The 17,749-nt window shown below is 44.7% G+C and overlaps 1 protein-coding gene across 3 annotated transcripts in view; it reads right to left on the bottom strand.

The window, feature by feature from the left end:
- Positions 1–17,749, bottom strand: part of NUBPL (nucleotide binding protein-like) — a 399,736-nt gene that overhangs the window by 52,699 nt on the left and 329,288 nt on the right. The window contains exon 13 of one of the 3 annotated variants that reach the window (XR_825856.1): positions 9,603–9,673. The exons of the other annotated variants lie outside the window; for them this stretch is intronic. The gene's annotated coding sequence lies outside the window, so the exon portion shown is untranslated. Of the gene's footprint in view, positions 1–9,602; positions 9,674–17,749 lie in introns of those variants that run through there. 3 annotated transcript variants of the gene reach the window in all.

Genomic DNA, 17,749 nt, shown 5'->3' on the forward strand with positions numbered 1-17,749 from the left:
TTGATGCATATAGTAGATAGTAAACAAGTGTTTGTTAAATGTATACCAAGTTGTTGTTGTTTTTGCTATAGGTCATGCTGCTGCTGCTGCTGCTAAGTCACTTCAGTTGTGTCCGACTCTGTGCGACCCCATAGACAGCAGCCCACCAGGCTCCTCCGTCCCTGGGATTCTCCAGGCAAGAACACTGGAGTGGGTTGCCGTTTCCTTCTCCAATGCATGAAAGTGAAAAGTGAAAGTGAATTCGCTCAGTCGTGTCCAACCCTTTGCGACCCCATGGGCTGAAGCCTACCAGGCTCCTCCACCCATGAGATTTTCCAGGCAAGAGTACTGGAGTGGGGTGCCATTGCCTTCTCCAGCTATAGGTCATAGATTTCTTTTAATAACAGTTTTATTGAGATACACTTCACAAACCACGAAACTCGCTGTTTTAAAGTATACAACTCAATGAGTTTCAGTGTATTCACAGAGTTCTACAACTATTACCACTACCTAATTTGAGAACATTTTTCACTACCTCTCTCCAAAACTCTGTATCCGTTAACCATTCTTCCCTAGCCTCTATCCCTCACCCCCTGGCAACTACTGACTCAGTTTCTGTCTGTGACAACAGTTTTCTGACAATTGCATTCCAGTTTTATGGATTTCTGCTTAAGCACACAAAGCAAAATGTCCACCCAGGTCACGTTCTTCAGAAAGCATCCCCTGTGTTATCCTGGTTCTAACTAATCCAGCCTCATCCTTTCTATCACTTAAAAGAACAGATGGCTTTAGCCTTCTCCAGGCCAAGGCTGAGTCTCTGGATTGCCAAACATGCTGATGAACACTGAAATTCAGCCCAGAATCACAATGAGAGCAAATGTGAAATACCTGGACATCGCCAAACTAACACAGGCCTTTCGCCATGCTCTAGCACCATTTAGCAGCAATGGAGGCGACCCATTCTGGTGCAATGACTGTTAGCGGAAATGGGGCATGGTAGGTCAGTGATGGGGGGTTGGGCTTAGTCTGAAAAGGCAGCACTGAAGATGAGCAGTGGTGTCAGCCAAGCGACTTCACATGCAGAAGCACCAAGACCTACTTTAGGATGCAGCCTGGAATCTGAAGCCCCAGGGTTTGAGATTACGCTGGGAGAAGTGGGGATAGCCCAAAGATCTGAAGCCCAAGGCAGAGCTGATTCAGGATCCAGGGTGGGCAGCCAACTCCAGAACACAGGAGTCTGTGCAGGCTGAAAAGGTAGTTCTGAGGACTATTGCCAAATAGCTTGTTGCTACCTCAGTCAGATTTCTTAGCCCAGTGCAGCAGCAGTTCTTGCCTGAGAGTATTTTAAAGGTGCCATGGGAACTCTGACACTGGGAACTGAGACTCACTGGCAGATAACAATCTGGAGGAGGTCAGTTCTTCCTTCAACAGCTTAGCCTATTTTGAAAATGAAAGTTGGTGAGGACAAATCTCCAGTTCCGGGCACATCATGGTGGCTTCCCTTAGAAGAGGTGGCGAGGCTCTGTGTCACATTTACAGACAACTGTTAACGTGGCTTTCCTAAGCCAGAATGTGAGCTTCTCGCAGACAGTTGGTGTCATTTTCATTTTTGTATCCCAGTGCCTAGAAGTTCTGGCACATAACAACCACTCAATAAAGACTTATTTAGTGAGTAAGTGAATTTCTAGTACCTGACTCCATAAAATATATGCTCTCATTTTTTTTTTCCAACTTCTCAAGGAAATAGGAGGGAAATACAAAGGAGCAAAACTTTCCACAGAACTCAGTGGCAAAGAATACCCCTTCTCCAAGACTCACTGCATTGAGGAGGGCAATTATGATAAAATATAAATGTGTGCTTTTAAATGTGCTACTCTTATCAGGGGGAAAAATGGCACTGCACATCCAAGAGGAAAATATGTGAGCTGAATGAAGATTTAAAAAACAAAACCAAACAATTGATGTAAGGCCAGGGAAACAAGCTCTTAAAATGCTGGTGCAGAGACAGCGAGTACCACACATGTGTGTCTACCCCCTTCCTCCCGAGCCCATGACAGACACCGCTAATCAAGTTTAGGCTATTCTTTCCCACCAAACTGAGGCTTAACTTTAGAATCCTTGTCAACACTGTATTTCATGTGGTCATTACTGGGTGGTTGGTGTTGATAGACCTAATATAAGCCATTAGTCACGGCTGAGCTGGAGTGTAGGAAGGACAGGGTGGTGAAAGAGTGTGAGGTCATCTAAGGAAGACAAGAAGGGGGACTGGGAGGAGCCCCGACAGACGGCTGAGATCTGTGGTCTGGCTCAAGCCTTCTACAGAGGTTGTGGGGTTCATGCAGAAGTCTCGGCCTAACTCAAGGAACGCCCTGGGGCTGGATCTGAGACAAAGACAGAAAATGGCCTAGTTTTCCAAGAGCCCCAAGGGGCTAAGCTAACAAGTCGGGTCACCTGGCAAAGTCTGTTACCCCAAAGCCTGAGTCCAGAAGAGCAGGCAGTTCACTGAAAGAGGAAGGAAACAGCGTTAATTCTGTGCCAGGGCCAGGTACAGAATAACTGAGTCTGCCTGGAAGACATGCTTGAGCTATAAGCTGCTTGAACCCCAAAATCTGCTGCCTGTGCAGAAGATGCTAGTGGTGTACAATTTGATGGAGCAAACTGCTTCTGCCCCCATGTTAGGGGTGACAGGAGGACAAGGAGGGACAGATTTGTTTCACAAGTGAAGGGAAGGGACTTCCCTGGTGGCTGACTCCACCAACTGAAGGTTGGCTGACTCCAACCTTCCAGTTCAGGGGTCCTGGGTTTGATCCCTGATCAGGGAACTAGATCCTGCATGTCTCAGCTAAGACCCAGTGCTGCCAAATAAACAAATATTTTTAAAAATCAATACAATGTTAAATGAAAAAAAAAAAAAAGGCTGGAATATTTTAAAAACCAAACTTTTTCTCAGCCACCCCTGGTATGGTCCTGCCCTCTGCTGAGGCCCCAGTACAGCCTGGGTGCTTCACTGGGGAGGGAATTGAAGCCCCACAGGCAGCTGCCCTGGAACCACCTGGAAGACAGAACCATGGTGCCAACAGGAGGAGGTTACCCTGCAGAGTTTGGCAGGAGGAGTGAGCAAAAGTTATACGGGGGGACACCCTGGGGAAGGGAAGGTTGACCTGCAATCTATATAAGGGGCATCAGGACAGCATGAAGACTCCAAAGCCATCTCCTTCCTCCTCACTGGCCATCTGGTCCCTGGCCACTGGGGCCCACTTGTACCTTCAGAAAAATAAGACCTCAGGCTTGTGAAAAGCATCAGTGTCTCCAGCTAAGGCCAGCCTGCTGTTTCTTTCTCCAAAATGTTTTACCAGTTCCTCTTTTCCCCCTCTTCATTCCTGTGTCACCCTAACCCAGGCCATGTCATCTCATTCTTGGATAACTGCAATGGCTACAGTGCAGCCTTCTCAACCCAGCTCTCAGGTCTTCCTTCCCATGACCATAGACTTTCTTATTTTAGGACTTTCTTCTTTAATGACTTAAAAAAAAATCATGAAATTCCCTTACTCCTAGTTTTACACTGTTAACCTATCACGCAGTGTCTGGAGCCCAGACCCCTCCCCCTAGCCTTCCAGATCCTCATAACCCAGCTCTAGCTTCTCCAGCTCGTGGAGAATCTGGACTTTCTGCTCCAGTTAAGCCTCCACCTCCCTGTTCCCTGTTCAGGCCAGGCTCATCCCTACTTGCAGCTCTTATTCCTCCTTTCCACACCCTTCTCACCCTCTCCACCTAATCAAACTCTCCCCCTCCTTCCAGCCCAGCTGCAGTCCCCTTCACTCCTTGCCTTACAGGACTTCCTCGGCCTCCGTGCTCTCTCATTCTTCCAAGTTTCAGCTGAAATCAGCAGCTCGACATGGCTCTTGATGAGTTTCTGATTGTCTCATTTGTCTAGCTCGTCTGCAAGGGATCTGGGAGCAGGGCCACTGCTCATATCCTTCAGTGACCTCAGGAGAACCAGGACAGAGCATGGTGTTCACACATAAAAGGGTCCCAATTCAAACTGGCTGGCTCTACAAAGTAGGGTGACCTTGAATTATAGTGAGGCCATTCATTTGACAAATGCCCACTGAATACCTACTATGTTTCATGACCGCAGTGTCATGATCACTGGAGACTACAAGGTAAGAAAGATGGGGAATTAATAGACGACAGGGAAGCATAGTTAAATGCACAGTTACCACACAGGCTGGCATGATGATGCTCTGATAGAGAACAAAGAGTATGCTAAGAATGAGGGCAACCAACCCAGTCTCAGGAGACCATGGAAAGCTCCCCAGGGTTGCTGTTTCTTAAAGTAAGACCTTGAGTTAGCTGGTAATGGGTACTAGGGAGAATGAGAGAAGAATATGAAAGAATAATGAAAGAAGAATTTTAAAAGAACTGAAAGGTTTAATGTAGCCTGATTGTTTCTAGAAATGGGTTTTCTCTTATTTACTTGAACAGCCTCTATGCTATCACTAGTGATTAAATGATAATATAATTATCTGTCTGTATCTATTGATCTATCCATCCATCTATGTATTCTTAGCCAAGAACACACAAGTCCTGTGTGCTTGCCAGATATGGTCTGGGGAGGAGCAAGAGAGTATATATTTCATAGTAGCTTTTCATTCTCAGCTGTCTGAGATGTTTGGGATAGTATTTCTTACAAACAGAGGGTGGGGAGGAAGGCGGATGGGAGAGGGAAGGATCCCTCTCTCTTACATAACAGTCCAGCCCACTGGTTCCCCTCAGTTTATTGCTATACATAGCATTCCTTTTTCATCCAAAATGTAGGAATAATCTGACTGTGAAGCTATTATGGATAAAATGAAGAGACTGCTATGTACAGATCTGCATTCTCTTTCTATTGCTGAGAGTCAAAGGGTCAGGGTCCATCCCAGCTAGATTTTCACATGTTCAGACTAGCAGGGTAGTTCCTTGAACAGGAAAAGGTGAGCTTTACACATAGCCAATTTCTCAGAACAGGGTCCCAGCCTGGATGTACTGGCATTTGATTATGCTACTTCTGGATTATTTATTTAATATTGTTTCATTAAATTTTCAAAGAGCACAAGCGGTTCTACAAATAAAACACGGAGTGCCAGGGTACGAAAACGGATGGTTATAGTCAACTAATATTTTTGATGCTGAAAGAAATCAGGTAGGATGTTTGTGTGCTTATGTGGGAAAATAGGTACTATTTTGTGACAGAAGATCCTTCCAGTCACACTGAGACCCTTCTCTCTGTGGACCTGTGAACAGAGCGAGCGGTGCTGCCTAGAAAACTGGACTCTACCCAATCTGTCCAAGCACCACAGCCTTCTTCTACCTTACAGGGAGATGGCTGGACCTCAGCCTCTCATGCTAAGTATTCAGGGCACAGACATCAAACTCCTCTTTGTCTTCCACGGGATGGCAAAAGGCTGGGAAACACAGTCAGGGCCCCACACCTCTATTGACTGGTTTGGAAACAGGAAGGCCCTGGCTGCGATATTCAACCACATTAAATGGCCGGCATTATCCGGAGCCTTGAACATGGGTTCATTGTCTGGCTGGTCTTTGCCGCTGAGCGCGCTGGAGAAAGGCCGTGCGTAATTAGGGGCTGCCTGGTGAAAAGGGCTCCGCTCACACCACATGCCCAGTTTTTGTCCTCGGAGGAGGGTGCCAATCTGAGAAAGGGTGAACCCCACGGGAGAGACAGTATAAAGGATTTTGAGGCGGGGTGGCTATCTTGTTACAGTGACTTTGAGTTACGGAGGAGATTCCCGGTCAGAATTTAGATGTAGGGCAGGACACCTGCCTGCGAGAGAACCTAAGAGAACTTTGCTGCCGACAGCTGTGTATGGCGAGCAGTGGCTCTTGTGCTGGGGAACTGTGATGTGTTTTTTCTAATAAATTCTTCCCAGTCTGATGTGAATCGTTTCCAGGTACTTAGATGACTCAGTGACTTAATATTTCATTTTAAAGCGTGCTCTGCACAGGAAACACAGCTGACATTATTAGGATTTTTAGACTTTAGATGTGCCTCATCCAGTCAGGTTGGTTTCAGACCCTGAGGTGGCATTGTAGAAATATTTCCTATGAACATTAATAAACAACCCACATTATTCTCTAGAAAAGCAGAATCAGTCTTTTTAATGACATGAAAAAGCTTTGAAATGAGAAGAATGTGGAGGTTCTCAGCACTCCTGAGACATAAATTCAATCTCTCTGAGTAGAGGGTCTCACATCCAAATCGCCAGCTTTCATTTGCTAGACCACAAGGCTCCTTTAATTCCCTGACCCTTTAGCTTGTAGTTTTTTTTAAATAGCCAAAGACATTCTCATTCATGAGGTTCCCAGTAATTTGAACAAGCTAACAAGCTTTCCTTCCCCGTCTTGTGCTCCTAGCGCGGTTGTGGTTTCCAGGCTGACTCTGGTACCCTTCTCAGCAGTTCTGCTTTCCCTGCCCCATGGTCTGGCTGTGGAGATGCAGGCTCAGAGCAGTAGCCAAGCTTGGCTGTGTTGAAACCAGCCGTTGTGATTTAACCATGAACAAACTCGGAACCTTAGCCTTTGAAAGGAACCTGAAACTTATTTGGTTCAGTGTCCTTCCCCAAGTTATCTCCTCTCTAGTTGAAATCCTCACTACTTTGTAAGACGGCCTCTGTATCAGCTGACATTGCTAACTGCAATCAAGTTCTCTTTCCCAACACCCCACCCCAGTGATTCTACTCAGTCATTCCATTTCCTGGCTATAACCCTGGTACAGCCCTCTCCAGAATGATCATAGCTAGTTCCTTATATATCATTTTTCTCTGCTGAAGTCTTGAAGGCAGGAGCCCTGTCTTATTCATCTTTGTATCCTTACTGAACAAGAGCTGAAAAGAAATGGGCAATTCTTTCACTTCGGCACTAATTCATCTCACTCTATCAGTCAACCAAACCAAACTATTTAACTATTCCATGGTTCGAGCCACATTTCTCCAACTTGCTTGAAAAGGTTTCATGAAAGAGCCCATCAAATAGCCTTCTGAAATCCAAACATATTCCCCTGATCTTTAGGCTTAACATTTCGCTTAAAAAAAGTGGAAATGAACTTGATTTGTTATTTTTTTTTTACTGAATCCATCTTAGAACCTGGTAACCATGTCTCCCCTTTCTATATTTTAACAAACTATTTGTTAGATAACCCATTCGAGAAATTTGCTGGTGGCTAACGTTGAGATTACCAGCCTGTAGTTTGCAGAGTCCACCTCTGAAATTTGGGGTCCAATTTGCCCCTCTGACTTGTGGCTAGTCATTTCTTCATAACTTATGCAGAAACTATTAAAAAGTTGTTCCTTGATCCTACCTGCAATTATTTTGGTTCCCTGGAAAGTAATTTATCTGGCCTTGGAGACCTGTGCTGCAGTGCTAAGTCACTTCAGTCGTGTCCAACTCTGTGTGACGCCATGGACTTTATTCTGCCAGGCTCCTCTGTTCATGGGGATTCTCCAGGCAAGAATATTGGAGTGGGTTGCTGTCTCTTTCTCCAGGGGATCTTTCTGATCCAGGGATCAAACCTATGTCTCTTAAATGTCCTGCATTAGCAGATGGGTTCTTTACCACTAGTACCACCTGGGAAGCCCTTGGAGACCTGAATGCTTTTCAAATGCCCAGCTTCTCTCAATATCTTTGTCCTCAACTTGGGCTTCACTTCACCTTTCCAGGCTGCGTGCTCACTAACGAAGGAAGACAAAAATCCAGTGTAACTCTGGGACCTGAAGTGTGGTGAGAGTCTGGAGCATTCTTGCCAGCTATTGGCAGAGGTGGATTTACTATGAAGTTCATGAAGCTTAATCTTCAGAGCCTCTTACTATTTGTATTCTTTTTCTTAAAACTGTACTGCCAAACCATGCACACTTCAAAGCACAGACCTATGGATCTGTCTTGGGTATTGTGTAAGGTCACACAATTTGCTTCTACTGGAAGTGTTCTTATGGGTATCGCCAATAGTTGGTCTATCAAAGCAAGAATAGAAAATATAGGGGTGTTTTATGGGCTAACCAGGAAGCTTAAAATACTCAGCACTGATACTACCATTTCACCAAGACTTTAGGAAATTCACTTAACCTTATTGTTGTTTCATTTCCTTACCCACAACATGGGGGAAATAATCCTTCTTTCTGTCTTAGTTGACACTCATTCAATGTTGACCCACTGCAGGTATATCCCACTTTACAGTAATTTGATAAATATAAAGAAATGTTTGTTGACACCATACACATTAAAAAGAAAAATTAATAACCATGGCATAATAAGCCAGGTTAATTCTACAGGGGAATTGATTTAATTAGTGAGTGCTGAATTTTAAAAAAGAATATGATTTGCAGTAGGGAGAACTGACTTATGAACACAAGCCAAGAAGCAGTGGAAGGTTGAGTGTGCCCCTGAACCCTCTTGAGTCCCAGTTCCTGTGTCTGGAAAATGGAGATGACAATACTTCCTCAAAAGATGTTGTGGCAATTGAAACCAGGTAGCGCAGTGGTAAAGACTCTACCTGCCAATGCCAGAGACACAAGAGACGTGGGTTCAGTACCTGAGTTGGCAAGGTCCCCTGGAGGAGGGCATGGTAACCCACTCCAGTATTCTTGCCTGGAAGATTTCATGGACTGAGGAACCTGGTAGGCTATAGTCCATGGGGTCACAAAGAGTCAAACACTGAGTGACTAAGCCTGTAATACTAAAATGCTCTGTAAACTGTGGAAGTGATTTATAGATGACTGGTGTTATTACTGCCTTCAATCATAAAAGTTATGCTGATTTAAAAAATCCAACCTACCCAAAATTTCATGAAGTACAGACTCGGTATACCATTGGCAATCATGGAGCACATGAGTTAAAACTTTGGTGAACAACAATGCTAATATCAAATGCTATACAGATAACCAGAAGTTTGAAAATCAATAATTATCCTACCTCAAAGAGCACATCTCTTCGATCCAGACCCCACTCTTTTCATCCAGCACAGCAGAAAAGCTAGCAATGTTGAGATTCACACTGGGAGTACAGGATCAGTAAACTTATTATCTGACCTTATTATGGAATAAACATTCCTTCAGTTCCTTCTTTACTGTGTCCCAAAGTCTGGGATATTTTGGTGATACTCCCCAGCCCAGGGAAACATTTCTCCAGAGTTTCAAAATGCTTGAATCTGAGTATTCTTATCTTCTTTTGTTCACTCACAATATCACAAGTTCCTGACTTGAGACTGTCCATTCAGAGAAACAACCTTGGACAATAGCTTCAGGTTGCCCTTGAGATGCTTAAGCTCCTTCTTGGCAGGAGAAATTTTACAACATTTTCCTTTCACAGGTTGCCAAAAGATTCAAGAAGGACTTCAAGCCTCTTGGACATTTTTGAGCACCTTGCTTGCAGGATTAATCTCTTGAGTTGGAAGGCTATTTCTTGACTTTGCTTAGCTCAGTTTAACAGCAATTTAAACATAGGTTCCACTCCTCACAACCTGTTGTTTTACAAGGAAGACCTCATTTCACAAAGTTCCACGTAGAGTGGAGCTTCTGGGCTCAATAGAGACAACTGTGTTCATTATCGCCAGCCCTGACTTTCATTTCAGTGAGGAATCCTGTTTCAGTTCATTATCTGCGTTCCGGCTTCATCAGTCTCCATTAGGAAGCACCTTGCCTTTCTGCCAAGAGACAGTGAAGGTGAGTGGCCCAGTTCCCTGCCACAGGTGCAAGCTGCCAGCACCCTGCCCCCACCAAGCACTGGCCCCTCCACCTGCAGGCCAGAAACCCATCTTCCCTCATTAGGAAGAATGTTTCTGAAATCACCTTCTGACACGTAGAGTCCAGAAAGCATGCTCTCTCCATCCCTCCCTGTGCCCCTTTCATTCCTGCCACTGGGGGCTAGCCCCCAACTCTCTTATCACCTCAAATAGAGCACTGATTTCCAAAAGGATCCAGACTGGGTATTCAACCCACCTTTCTCAGCATCTTCCCCTTACTGTTGAAGCCATAGCATTCAAAGGAGAAAAAAGGAGAAGGAAATAAACCAAGGCCAATTTTGGACAGAAAGGGGAAGAGTAAGGCAGATGAAGTAAACAATAAAGATGTAGGATGAGCCTGAGATTATAGGGGCACCTGACACTGAATCAAGAATCCTTCAAAGGTCCGCCGAGACCCCATGGTGTCTCTGAATTTTGTTTAAAAACCAATAACATGAAACTAAAATATGTTTGAAAACTGGTGAGAGTTTCTCCCCACTTCATCCATGTCATTTCTTTCCCTTCTCTGAATTTATTAAAACAAATGAAAAAACAGACCCTGAGTAGCATGACATGTCAAAACTTTGTCCAGAGACCATGCACACGAACAACAGAAAGGTGTGTTTGTTTTGCAGACTTTCCACTCAGAAGAATTTAAGGCCTCCTTAGCCCTGCGCAGCAGGGGCTTCACGCGGCCTCTTACAGGATGGAGTCTTTCCTCAGATCTACTATCTTCATACACACCCGCTCCAGCTGTGCCTTCATTTTCAAAGCCAGCACCTGCTTTCCACTTCTCAGGCCTGCACTCAGACAGCTGGAAGTGACGGGGGCATTTCTGTCCTGGTGAGGGAGGGGGGCAGGACAGCCCTTGATCACAGGTGGGAACTCCTCCAGCTCCTTGTCCATCCCTTCCTGATGAGGACAACTCTGAAGGCTGAACTCCTCTGTCTCCAAGAGCAACTCCATGGGACTTTGCCTGATGCTTTCCTAGACCTCCCTTCCTGATCCTACCTCCCCACCAATTTTTCCTGGAAATGCTTCCTAGTACGTCACTTTCACATGACCCCTTATCTTAGCAGCAGCCTCTGAGGAGCCCCACCTATGACATCCTAGAATGAAGCCAAGAGGATGCAGAAAGGGGAGAGAGAGAAAAAAAAACAAACAGGTCTCCAACAGGTGGGAATCAGAGATGTGGAGGGAGATGAGAGAGAAGGGCTTGACAGAATGGGCTAGCTGGTTTTTAGACTGAAACGAAAGAAAAATTATGTGCCCTCTTCCAGGTCCTGTATGTCTTCTAATATGTGTGTACATGTGGTGTATGATTTTCCTTTTCTCTATCTGGCAAACAACTGTATTTCATACCTTTCAGAGATAACAGGCATAACTAAAGAGTTGCATGTTATTTCATCCTAAAATATATTTTCTTTATATATTCTTAATTTGGGGAACAAGAAAACAGCTTTGACAGGAAATAAATGAAAACACAGTTTAAAGAAAAGACATTATGAGCCTCGAGCAAGGTATTAATAACTCTAAGATATGACAGGAAGAGGTGATGGGGATGGAGTGTCATCTTCTCTCTGGATTTACAGAGACACCCTTTGATCCTCTTGCCCCTGAACTGTGAGGGCCCCCGCTTGGCAGTGGGTTTGAGAGTCTTGGCTGAGACTCTTAACCTCCCAGTCTCTTTTCTCTATCTGTAATATAAATGACAGTGAATGAAAACCGCATTCATTTCATCATGCTTACAGGGTATCAGAGCTAAAATTTATTAATGTATTTAACTCATACAACAACTCTTTGAGCAGCTACTGCTATCTTCATTTCCCAGATGAGGAAACTGAGGCACAAAGAAGTAATATGACAAAAATCTGCACAGGTACACAGAAAAGATACTGTCACTGATCATCAGGAAAGTGCTAATCACCACCACGATAAGCGATTACCTCACACCTGTCAGAATGGCTACCACCACAAAGACAAGAGGTAACAAGCGCCTGCAAGGATGTGGAGGAAAGGGAACTCTTGTGCACTCATGGTGGGAATGTAAACTGGCACTGCCACTATGGAAAACAGTATGGAGGTTCCTCAAAAAATTAAAAATTGAACCACCATATGATCCAGCAATTCTACTTCTGAGTACTTACCTGAAGAGAATGAAAACATCGATTCAAAAAGCTATACACACCCTCATGTTCAATGAAGCATTGTTTACAATAGCCAGGATGTGGGAACAACCTAAGTGTCCAGTGATGGATGAGCAGATAGATACAATGTGATACACACACAATGGCATATTATTCAGTCATAAAAAATCTTGCCATTTGCAACAACATGCATGAACTTTGGGGGCAGTATGCTATGTTAAAGAATTCAGAGAAACATAAATACCATATGTTCTGCAAGAAAAAAAGAAGCTCTCAGATACAGAGAATAGATGGATGGTTGCCAGAGGCACAGGGCGGGTGTTGGGGAAATATCCATGAAGGGAGTCAAAAGGTACAAATTTACAGTTAAATAATAAATAATTCATGGGGATGAGATGTACAGCATGGAGACCATAGTTAATAATACTGTATTGCCTATCTGAAAGTTGCTAAGAGAATAGATCTTACAGGTTCTCAAAACAAGAAAAAAAGTTTTGTAACTAAGTATGGTGATAAGTGGGCTTCCTGGGTGGCTCAGACAGTAAAGAATCCACCTGCAATGTGGAAGACCTGGGTTCAATCCCTGGGTTGGGAAGATTCCCCTGGAGGAGGGGATGGCAACCCACTCCAGTGTTCTTGCCTGGAGAATCCCATGGACAGAGGAGCCTGGTGGGCTGCAGTCCATGGGGTCCCAAAGAGTCAGACATGACTGAGTGACTAGGCACAGCACAGCAGCATGGTGATAAGACTGACCCATTATGGTGATCATTTTGCAATATATACAAAGAGCAAATCATGTTGTACACCTGAAACTAATATACTACTCTATGTCAATTATTCCTCAGTAAATAAGTAAAACAAAATGAAACAAAATAAAATCTTTTCCTATTTCTCATAGTTGTCATGAGGATCAAATAAAATAATGGATATGAAGACAATTTTAAGGCACATGTGGTATCAATTCAGTTCAGTCACTCAGTCATCTCTGACTCTTTGTGACCCCATGGACTACAGCACACCAGGCTTCCTTGTCCTTCCCCAATGTCCAGAGCTTGGTCAAACTCATGTCCATCAAGTCAGTGACAACATCCAACCATCTCATCCTCTGTTGTCCCCTTCCCCTCCTGCCTTCAATCTTTCCCAGCATCAGGGTCTTTTCAAATGAGTCAGTTCTTCACATCAGGTAGCCAAAGTATTGGAATTTCAGCTTCAGCATCAGTCCTTCCAATGAATAGTCAGGACTGATTTCCTTTAGGATCAGTTGGATCTCCTTACTGTCCAAGGGACTCTCAAGAGTCTTCTCCAAACAGTTCAAAAGCATCAATTCTTTGGCACTCAGCTTTCTTTATGCTCCAACTCTCACATCCATACGTGACTACTAGAAAACCATAGCTTTGACTAGATGGACCCTTGTTGGCAAAGTAATGCCTCTGCTTTTTAATAGACTATCTAAGTTGGTCCTAGCTTTTCTTAAAAGGAGCAAGCATCTTTTAATTTCATGGCTGCAGTCACCATCTGCAGTGATTTTAGAGCCCAAGAAAATAAAGTCTGTCACTCTTTCCACTGTTTCCCCATCTATTTGCCATGAAGTGATGGGACCAGATGCCATGATCTTAGTTTTCTGAATGTTGAGCTTTAAGCCAACTTTTTCACTCTCCTCTTTCACTTTCATCAAGAGGCTTTTGAGTTCCTCTTCACTTTCTGCCATAAGGGTGGTGTCATCTGCATATCTGAGGTTATTGATATTTCTCCCGGCAATCTTGATTCCAGCTTGTGCTTCATCCAGTCTGGCATTTTGCATGATGTACCCTGCATATAAGTTAAATAAGCATGGTAACAATATACAGTCTTGACGTACTCCTTTCCCAATTTGGGACAGTCTGTTGTTCCATGTTCAGTTCTAACTGTTGCTTCTTGACCTGCATACAGATTTCTCAGGAGGCAGGTCAGGTGGTCTAGTATTCCAATCTCTTTCAAAATTTCCCACAGTTTATTGTGATCCACACAGTCAAAGGCTTTGGCGTAGTCAATAAAGCAGAAGTCGATGTTTTTCTGCAACTCTCTTGCTTTTTTAATGATCCAATGGATGTTGGCAATTTAATCTCTGATTCCTCTGCCTTTTCTAAATCCAGCTTGAACATCTGGAAGTTCACGGTTCACGTACTGTTGAAGCCTGGCTTGGAGAATTTTGAGCATTACTTTGCTAGTGTGTGAAATGAGTGCAATTGTGTGGTAGTTTGAACACTCTTTGGTATTGCCTTTCTTTGGGATTGGAATGAAAACTGACCTTTTGCAGTATTAGCATTACTGGTGTAGTTATTATTGACCACATTAATAGTTGTCATCAGAGCTACCAACCTAACCATGTTATAAATAACCTTTCCCTACAGGTCTTACAAAGCCACAAGGCTACATTCCTGGACAGGGTGCAGTGGGGCACTGTTTACCTGTAGAAGGTATTTATTTGGGATTTGCAAGGTTTTTCCTGTCTGCAGTGGGGGCCTCAATTACACCTAATTGTCTCTTTTTACTCCAGTGTCTAGTCATGTCTGGAGGACTGCCAAAGTGGGCTCACAATGAAGCTCCTAAGGGGGCCAAGGAGAGGAACTGCAGAGATATCTTCAGCCCTGCCCTTAGCCTCTGTCATGGATAGAACTGCACACCCCAAAAGATGGTGAAGTCCTAATTCCCAGTACCTGTGAACGTGATCTTATTTGGAAATGGGGTCTTTGTAGAAAGATCAAAATAAGACAAGGTTATTAGAGTGGGGTCCAATCCAATATGACTGGAGTCCTTATAAAAGGGAAGACAGATACAGAGGCAGACACATACAGAAGGCAGATGATACAAAGACACAGGGAGAATGCCACATACAAGCCAGGGATGCTCGAGGCTACCAGAAGCTAGGAGAATGGCATGGAACACATCCTTGCCTCACGGCCCTCAGAAGGAAATCTACACAACCAACTCCCTGATCTCAGATTTCTAGCCTCCAACACTGAGACAACAGATTTCTATTGTTTAAGCCACCTAGTTTGTGGTACCTGGTTACTAATACAGCCTCCTTTGTTACTTTCTTATGGTACTTTGTTACTAATACAGTTAATGTAATAAGTTAATATGACCTCCCATTGATAAGCTGCCTCTGCTCCCAGCCTCTGACAGAGAAAACAGGATACCCTTGTAACCTGCCCCTCTTGGATCAAAGCTATGGGGAAGAATGTGGGAAAGAGTTCTGAGTGAAGGGCAACCAGACCCAAGACTTACCAGGATGCAGGACTGCTGCAGCCTGTTTCAGAGCGAGGACTCAGCACCCGCCCAACCTCTCTCCAGTGACAGGAAGCTGTAGTGAGTGGTGGATGCTAAAGTTGGAAGCCCACATAGGCCCTGGACTATGGCTGCCATTCTGGGTGGTATATAAGATGAATAAGGAGAGGAATGAGTTTGGGCAAACTCCAGGAGGTAGTGAAGGACAGGAAAGCTTGGTGGGCTGCCGTCCATGGGGTTGCAAAGAGTCTGACATGACTGAGCAACTGAAAAATAACAACGAAGAGGGGAAGCTGGCCAAGAAGGAGTTAAGAGAATGGAGAGAAGAGAAGCAAATGAGAAAGACTGAAAGACAGAAAGTCACAGAGAGAAAGAGAGACTGGCCGGGCCCAGGGGCTGTCTTGTTTCTGCCCTTACCTGAGCCAGGTTTTGTTCTGGTCCCTCAAGCATGTGTGTATGCTTGCTAACTTGATTCAGTTGTGACCCCATGGGCTGCAGCCCATCAGGCTCCTCTGTCCACGGGGATCCTCTCCAGGCAAGAATACTGGAGTCGGTCGCCATTTCCTCCACCAGGGAATCTTCCAAACACGGATTGAATTTGTGTCTCCTGTAGCTCCTGCACTGCAGGCAGATTCTTTACCACTGAGCCACCAGAGAAGCCCTCCCTCATGCATATTCTTTAATAAATACCCACGTTTTCCCTCTGGTAACTTGATTGTTCTCCTTCTTGCACCTAAAGTGGCCTGAGTATAACAGCTCAGGATAGAAACATCAGCCCCTGGAGAATGATACTAAGGAAACAGTGACATGGGTATTTTATTTAGTCCAGCTCCCCATGTTCCGTGCTAATATGAGAAATAGCAGAGTAAGCAAATTAGAAACTAAAAAAGGAATTCATAGTGAGGTAATACACAGAATGGTGATTATAGTCAATAATATTGTATTGCATGTTTGAAGCTTGCTAAGAGTAAATCTTCAAAGTTCTCACCACAAGAAAAAATGTTTTGCAACTTTGTATGGTGACAGATGGTAACTGACTCACTGTGGTGATTATTGCACAGTGTATACAAATATTGATTTGTTAGCTTGTACACCTGAAATTGGAGAAGGATACGGCAACCCTTCTTGCCTGGGAAATGCCATGCATAATCCCTGGCAGACTACAGTCCATGGGGTCACAAAGAGTTGGACATGACTGAGCAACTGAGCTTGCACACACATCTGAAATTAATATAATGTTATATGTCAATTATACCTCAATAAAAATATTTTTTAAGTAATTAAAAGATTGATTTAGCTTTTTAAGGACAGTGAAAGTGAAAGTCGCTCAGTTGTGTGTGACTCTTTGCCACCCCATGGACTATACAGTCCATGGACTTCTCTAGGCCAGAATACTAGAGTGGGTAGCCTTTCTCTTCTCCAGGGGATCTTCCCAACCCAGGGATCAAACCCAGGTCTCCTGCATGGCAGGCAGATTCTTTACCAGCTGAGCCATAAGGGAAGCCCTAGAATACTGGAGTGGGTAGCCTATCCCTTCTCCAGCAGATCTTCCCGGCCTAGTAATTGAACCGAGGTCTCCTGCATTGCAGGTGGATTCTTTACCAACTGAATTATCAGGGAAGCCCATCTTTTTAAAAGCCCTAAGATATTAGGCACAAGATAGAATTGTTCTGGAACCCTGTGACAAAGTATAACCCAAAAAGGGGATGCAGGAAGGAAACAATCATGCTGATGGGGTCAAAGCCTAGAAGTTCCAGGGACCTAGTTCTGAAGAGCCTTGCAGACCAAGTGAAGCAGTTCAGCCTTTTCCTAGGAAGGAGGGTGGCCCAGACTGATAGGGATTTCAGAAAGATGAAGATAGCAGCAGGGTGAGAATGGAGGAGAGTGGGACAAGATTGGTGGTAGGGAGTATGATGAAGAGGCTGTCCAAGAATCCAGCCATGAGATGATGGTGGCCTTAAATGAGGACAGGGCCCTGGAGGAGGAATGAGGAAGGGATGTAGTTAAGCGAGGTTAAGGCAGGAATGCTGAATATGAGTGGACTTGGTGACTGTGGAGCTGAGGGGAGGGAGGAACGGACAAGGACATGGAGTCATGTGAAGTGACTGGTGGGCAAGGACTCAGCCCCGGGGGCAAGGACTGAGAAGCAAGAACCAGTCTCCAACATTTAAGACCCAGTCCCCCCAGTGCAGCCCCATCCTCAGGGGCTGAAAGTATATGTCATCCCCCCAACAGCAAAAAAGCTCCTCTTCAGGCTGCTGCCTGCTTGGAGCCTCACACTGGAGCTCTGTGTTTACACATTCAGGAGAATTGAATCTCCCATAATCATATATGTGACAAAGGGCTCGCTATAAGCAGCGTTAATGAAGACAAATGAATGAGCCAAATGCTGCAGCTTGCACAGCGGCTCTCCAGGGCCCTGCCTTGCAGGGAGGCTGCTGGGAGGGAGAAGTTCATTCCTGGCTGGGCTGCTGCTCTTGCCGTGCCTGACGGAGATGTATGAGAACCCTCCCACCTCGGGGTGACTCACCACTGCCTGCCCAGTGGGGGCAGGCCTCGCAGGGGGCTTTAAGGGACTTCTAAG

This window comes from Bison bison, unplaced genomic scaffold (assembly GCF_000754665.1).
Source record: "Bison bison bison isolate TAMUID 2011002044 unplaced genomic scaffold, Bison_UMD1.0 scf7180017864242, whole genome shotgun sequence".
In the NCBI taxonomy this organism is placed as follows: domain Eukaryota; kingdom Metazoa; phylum Chordata; class Mammalia; order Artiodactyla; family Bovidae; genus Bison; species Bison bison.